A 6,567-nucleotide genomic window follows, 5' to 3' on the forward strand; every position below is an offset into this window, starting at 1 on the left:
TATGGCCACATTATTACCTACTTTGCCAGTGTTTGGGAGGAAACAAGCACCTAGGGATGGGAAAGGAAGTAAGACCCCATTTTTCAGCAGGTAAGGTGTAATAACAAATCACACCAACTGCTGAGATGACATCCTAAATAAACCGCATTACCTTTGCTGCTTGAGATTGACCGTGTCTTTTGATTAAGGAAGAACACCAAGCTGATTGTCCTATTATGAAGTTGTAGTTCATCCATTCTTTGTAACAAGCCTAGGATTTTGGGGGGTTGTTTTGTTTGTAGCACTGGTGTTGCTTCAGTGTCAGAGATCTCATTAAAATGAGTTACATTTATAAACTTTTGAAAATAAGTGCATGAATCCTAGTTCATACATGCTGGTTCATAAATTGTTGGGCTTTGGCTGTTATCATCTGTGCAGAATCCATTTGGAACAAACATCTCTGGTTTGAGGTTAAAAGGACCATCTCATTTGGAGAGCAGGGGGCACAGGAGGTGAAACATGGGAGTTTATCTCACCGTAATCTCAAAGATCCCTTTATATTTACAGAAGTGATCACGATGCACAGGGCTGAGGAATGGGCAGGATGACAGTTGGATGAGAGACACCTGAATAAGTTAGAGAGAGCATAGGGGCCACAACAGAGGGAAGTCAGGACCAAGAGATAAATAACCCCTGGACTACTGCTCCCTCCAGAATCTGGAATGGAACCCAGAGTCCTGAGTTTATACTTCCTTCCACTGTGAGGAAATATGGTCAAATCAGCTGATGAAATATGTCCCAAGCACCTACTTCACCTTTCTAATCCTGAGGTACCTGGTATGTCACGAGGTAATAATTTATCACTTGTGCTGCTAGTTACCCTCTTAGAGGTTTTTCAGCACAGGTTAGAAAAATGTCTGTCAGAGACCATAAAACCAGTAATTCCTGTCTGGAGTCAGGAAGGTAAACGAGATCCCTTCCCTCATCTGATTCTCAGTGTGTAGCACAGATAGTGCTTTTAGGTAGTAAAGGAAGATCTTCTCTGGAAGACTCTTGCCTCACTGAAATTCAGTATATAGGAAAATAAAAGGTGCTTAAAGAAACTGAATTGCATCTTAAATAGACGGATTCTGCTCTTGCCCATGCCAGAATGCCTATGTAATGCTTAACAAGTAATTTTTCAAGTGGTTGTTGTGGGCATATTTGTACCGCCTAGTGCTACTGAAGCTAGTGCCGAACAAGTTAATTCATGTTTGAAAGATCAACAGAGGATCAGTGTTTTGCCCAGGCTAGTTAGTTCAGCTGTAGAGCAAAGCTTACACAGCTGTACTACTTCAGTATCCAAGCTTCCTTGCACAATGTTAGTTGGATGGGGAACAGTGAACGTTGTGCCAGGTAACTGTGTGTCCCCTATTGCTTGTTGCCTGTAAGTCCCTTTGTAAAAAACTTCAGGCCAGCTTTTGCAGATCACTGAGCATGCGCAGGTGGAATTGACATGGATGGGTAACTGTATTTTTAAGCACACGAGAACCCATATGATGTCAAGTACTGAGAAAATTTGCTAGCTTCGTAATGATATGTCAGAGCTTCTTTTGCTGCTTAAGTGGTGCAATGGGTTGCAATATCATTCTGAGTGGAAACTTCTTTCTTTTCATGAGCTGTCTTGTGTATATGTATGTGTGTATATATATGTATGTGATGGCAATCATATTCAATCATTTTAGACAGTTAAAGGGTCAAAACATGATCCTCTAGTACCATAATAAAATGAACACTTTCTCTTTTTTTTTTTTTTAGGAGGTTTTAGACCTTCTTTAGGAGCATGCTATTAAGCAGTTACATTGAAAGGGTGTTCTGTGCAGGATCACTGGGGAAAGCTACACTTTTTGAGCCTTGTCTGAGGGAAAGCTACTTAAGAAAGATAATGTGCAACAGAAAAGGATGACTGACAAGGAGAAATGGTTAAATTGAGACGAGGCAGTAACTGGAGGGTAGTATGGCGAGTAGAGCCTTAAATGTGGATGTGAGACTTACTTGTTGAGAAAGAAAAGGTCACCCCAGAGAGACTTAAGAAGAAAGTGAAATGTTCAAAGCACTCTGTAAAAAGCATGTCCAGTATGAGGTTGGGAAGCCCTAGGTGAAATGATTGTAAACTTATCTGTCTGCTGTAGATTGCTATTCAACTCCCCAGTATGAGTCGGTGTCTAAATTTCTCTTCAGTTCAGGATACAACATTCACTTGTGAAGTATTCTGTTTCTGATTGCCGTATAGCCATGATAGGGAAGCAATGTAAATAACCAAGGAAGGAGAATGCATTATTCTGCACACCACGTCTCGTGAGCTGAGTCAAATATTACTAGAAATTGGGCCCTTAAGGATGGTCGTGTTTTGGTAGTTACCCACCTGCTCTTAATTAAGCAGCATACGGCATGCCAGTCTTTCAGCTTTGCTCAGGAAGAACTATAGTGGTAAGAAGTCTTGATGAGGCTTTTAGAAAGGATCTACCTGAGATGAAATAGTGAGTTCTGGCTAGAAGGGTGAGGTAAGATTCTTGCTTTGATATATTGCTTGTATATGTTATTTTTAGTACAACTAGAGAAGAGAAGGTATTGAGGAACTAGGTTTTAACCAGAAATGTTACTTTCACTTGCTTTTAAAATTAGTATTTGGCCACAGTCATTCCACACAAAAGTAATTAGATTGTGTTTTCCGTAGTAGTACAGGTGGAAGATATCCAGCTCTTCTTAGTGGGTGCTGTGATAACCGCATCTGAGTTACTAACTTGGATATCGAGCAGACAATTTTTGATGTATTTCTCTATGTAGTCATAAATCCTGAAACTAGTTAATTTTTTTAATGGACTGAAACTATCCCTTATTTTCTGAATATCAGTGGTGACTTAAAGATGATAAAATAATTTGGTTTATGACTGAAGTAGCATTCTTACCTGTCTCTCTTGTTTTTCTCTGAGGAAAAACATAATATTTTGATTAAAGATACTGTTTTAGAATTGAAATACGAATCAAGAATAATGCTGCTAGGGTCATGGAGTAGCACTGAATTTGTACTTGCATATTTAGAGATTCAAAGATTGAAATCTGAGTAACTGAGTAGACACAGAACTTCTTTCTGGTGATTCTAATGTTATTCTTGCTTGAGATTGTTTTAAGACAATAAAATAAGGGTAAAAGGGAAAGTCTGGAGAAATGATTGATGTACAAGACTAATATAAGTTTGGATCTAGAAAAGTTTTTGGCACCACAGCAGTATATCACATCAGAATATATTAACAGCTTTTTGAAAACTTACATCATAAAAATCTTGAGAATAATTTGAAAAATTATTTCAAAGAATAAGATCTCTGAGAAATGATTAAAAATAAATGGAGGAGGGAATAGAATTGCATACGCAATAACTAAGATAATCTGAAATATAGAGGAAATCAAACCAGGTGAAGGAAACCTGGGAAAATGTCACTGTTTCTATTATTGACTGAGCAATAAAGCAGTTTATTTTCTAGCTTGAGATAATGTATTTTCATATGGCTGGTGGGCTGTGCAAATGAACTAAATTAATTGGTGTGGATAAGACCTTAATGCTTACTTTCCTTATTTCTCTTTCATAAAGCAGAAACTTAAAAATATTGTAAGTGATGAAAAGCAGGCATTTTGATCTGCCAAGGAACAATTTTTAGCCATGTCTATAAGCTATAAAATCCCGTTAGGGATTCGTTATTAATCCATATGGATTTGGGCCATTGTCCCATGATTTTATAGTAAATCATTTAAGGCAAAGTTACAGTTTGTTCAGCAAGAGAGATAAATCACAGCTTCTCTCTTGAGATGATATCACCATATTAGTCAAAGCATGATAATGGTGGTGAATCAATTAGGAAGGGGAAAATTAACAGCGCTGTCATGTTCTGTGTTGCTATGCATTAGTGGAGTAAAATACAAAGCTTTTAAGAACTGTGGTTTTCAATATATTTGAAGTCTTCATTGTAATTCATACTGGCAGGACATAATAAGTTAAAAATATGAAAAGTGCTGACAAATGAAAAAATACAGTATTATACCGTATGATGTTTTAAAGGGGTGCTTTTCATATTTCTGGTATGAAGTTAACAGCACTCTTAACACTGAGTGATTAATTACCTGAATTGAGTAATAGCTATCTCATGAGAATGCACAGTATTTATTAACTTAGAAAGCACCTTAATTTTATTGTGTTCTTTTACATTAAAAATCCCTTAAGATTCATTTTAAGAGTCAAAGGATTTAACTAACGGACTTATTTGGGCATAGAAGGCTGCAGCACGAAAATATGCTCTAGCAGTAGCATGAAGATCAGAGGTGTATTTTTTTTTCTACTGCACATGCAATACTTCCCATGAAGTGTCTTCAGAAAAAGAAATATCTCACAAGTTATAACTGCTGATCTTTCTGAAAGGATAGGGTTATGTGGTTTGCTGATCTGCTGAAAGACATAGGGTTATGTGGTTTTTCTGAAAGGCGCTGTTCTCAACTCTCTCACACACACAAATAATCAGAAATTGTCATTCAGAAAATAACATTTGAATGTGTAGTTCTTTATGTTTGGGGGAATAGGTCAGTGCACACAGATAGGAATGTTGGAACATTTATAATGAAACGTGATGCAGTTGTACATCTTTAAAAATTGAAGATGTGGCATACATTTTGATAATGGAATAATGGAGACTCCCTACCCCAACTATCATCTCTGTTCAAGACCATTAGGATTCAGAATATTAAGAGCAGAGCAACTGGGCGTAACAGCCTACGTCCAACATCTGTCATGCTGGAGTCCATTAGTGTTCAATTGCATCCTATTGTTTTTGGATTATTCAACCTCATTTCATTGTCATTACCTCTGCTAGGGATTAATCAGCTGTTTACAACTACACCAAGTTTTGGAGTCATAATGAAAACAATTGAGCTATAGTTCTAAACAAATATACAGTATTCAGTCTCTAATGAAAAAAGTTGCTAATTTATGAATGCTGGTAACAATTTAATTAAGTTTGAAATCAATACAGATAATAAATCATTGTGTGGCAGGAGGGTTTTTTACCTTTTGTCTGTATCGTAAAGTGATCATATGATATTTCCTTGTAAGTTTATGTAGATAATGGTTTTAATAATACAAGTACAGTAAAACAAAGATGTTTTGATTATGGGATGTGGATGTGTGTATGGTGGCTTCTCTGTCATTACAGTTGGTAGCAGAAATGATCTCTTACTGCCAGCAAGCAGATTTCTTTTTTTCACATCCTCTTTTATGCTCTTTACCTATTTAGGGATATTACTAAAAAGACACTTTTTTTTTAAAATTCACTTAAAATACACATATATACTTTAAAATGGTGTATTAAAAAGGGCAGTTTTAAGACTATTTGTATACTTACATGTTTTTGCGTATGTCTATGTCCCAACCTATCCAAATGTTTTTACAATCTTTATTAGATAAATCCATAGCCACATTTTAACTGTTTAAATATATTTAGAGTTATTTTAATGACATTGGAATTGATGACATAGTCCCCATTTTTCTCAAGGTACTACTCTCTCTGCAATGTTGTGTAGTTTATATGATATTAAAATTGTGAGTCCTGAAGGGTTTCTAATAATTTGATTCTGCTTATTTCAGTACTGTACAGTGCAAAACAGTAGTATTCTCGGCCATATACCATTAAGCTAATTTTCCTCTGTTTCACTAAAACAGTTATTTCTTCTGCCCTTAATACTATCTGACCAGAATTTTCACATATTTTAGTGTACAAATACTACAATGGGCAGAGATTTTTTTTTTTCCCTGAGTTGCAACAGATTATCCATTGAAAGGATCTTTTGCTTAACTGCCCAGAGTCTTGTGGGGCCAGCCAGACACTACTCCAGATGGCAAGTTGTTAGGGCTGGACAGAATGGCTTTGGAAGACTTCTCAACAGATGAAGGCTGTAATGTTCAGATTTTACTGTTTTGTTTTTTTTTTTTTTCCCCCCGTAGTTCCCAGGGTGGGAAGGTACTGGGATGGAAGCAGAGTGCCGCCCGCCCACCTGCTACCACCTGTTTAGCTTTTGCAGTTTCTATAAAGCCTCATCTTCTCTGTAAGATGCAATCATTGCTTGCCAGCAGGAGTCAAGAAAGGAGAGATTTCTGTTACGAAGTTATGTCTTCAGATGGCAACAGTCATTCATTTCAAAATACTCTCCTAAACTGAATCAGAACATCCTTCATTTGAAACTGTCATTTGGAATGGATGTGATTTTAATCCATTAAGATCCTTTTTCGATTAAATGGACCATTTTCTTCAGTAACATACATTTTGAGAATGGAGATTTCATTGTTTTCTATCTCTTTGAGTTTAAAGAAATTAAAAGAATGAAAGCATAAGACATTAAAAACTCTTTATTCTTTCTTTAAACAATAAGAAGCAATTTCCAGACATTTCCAGAAGAACCAGAAGACCTTTTATTTTTTTATTTTTTTTTTAGATGCTAAGGAAAATATCCCAGCATCGATATCTGGAAACCGATTTAAGAGGTACGCAGGCTACTCACATGAGTGCT

The sequence above is a fragment of the Egretta garzetta genome, unplaced genomic scaffold, assembly GCF_000687185.1.
Source record: "Egretta garzetta isolate BGI_Z169 unplaced genomic scaffold, ASM68718v1 scaffold204, whole genome shotgun sequence".
Taxonomy (NCBI): domain Eukaryota; kingdom Metazoa; phylum Chordata; class Aves; order Pelecaniformes; family Ardeidae; genus Egretta; species Egretta garzetta.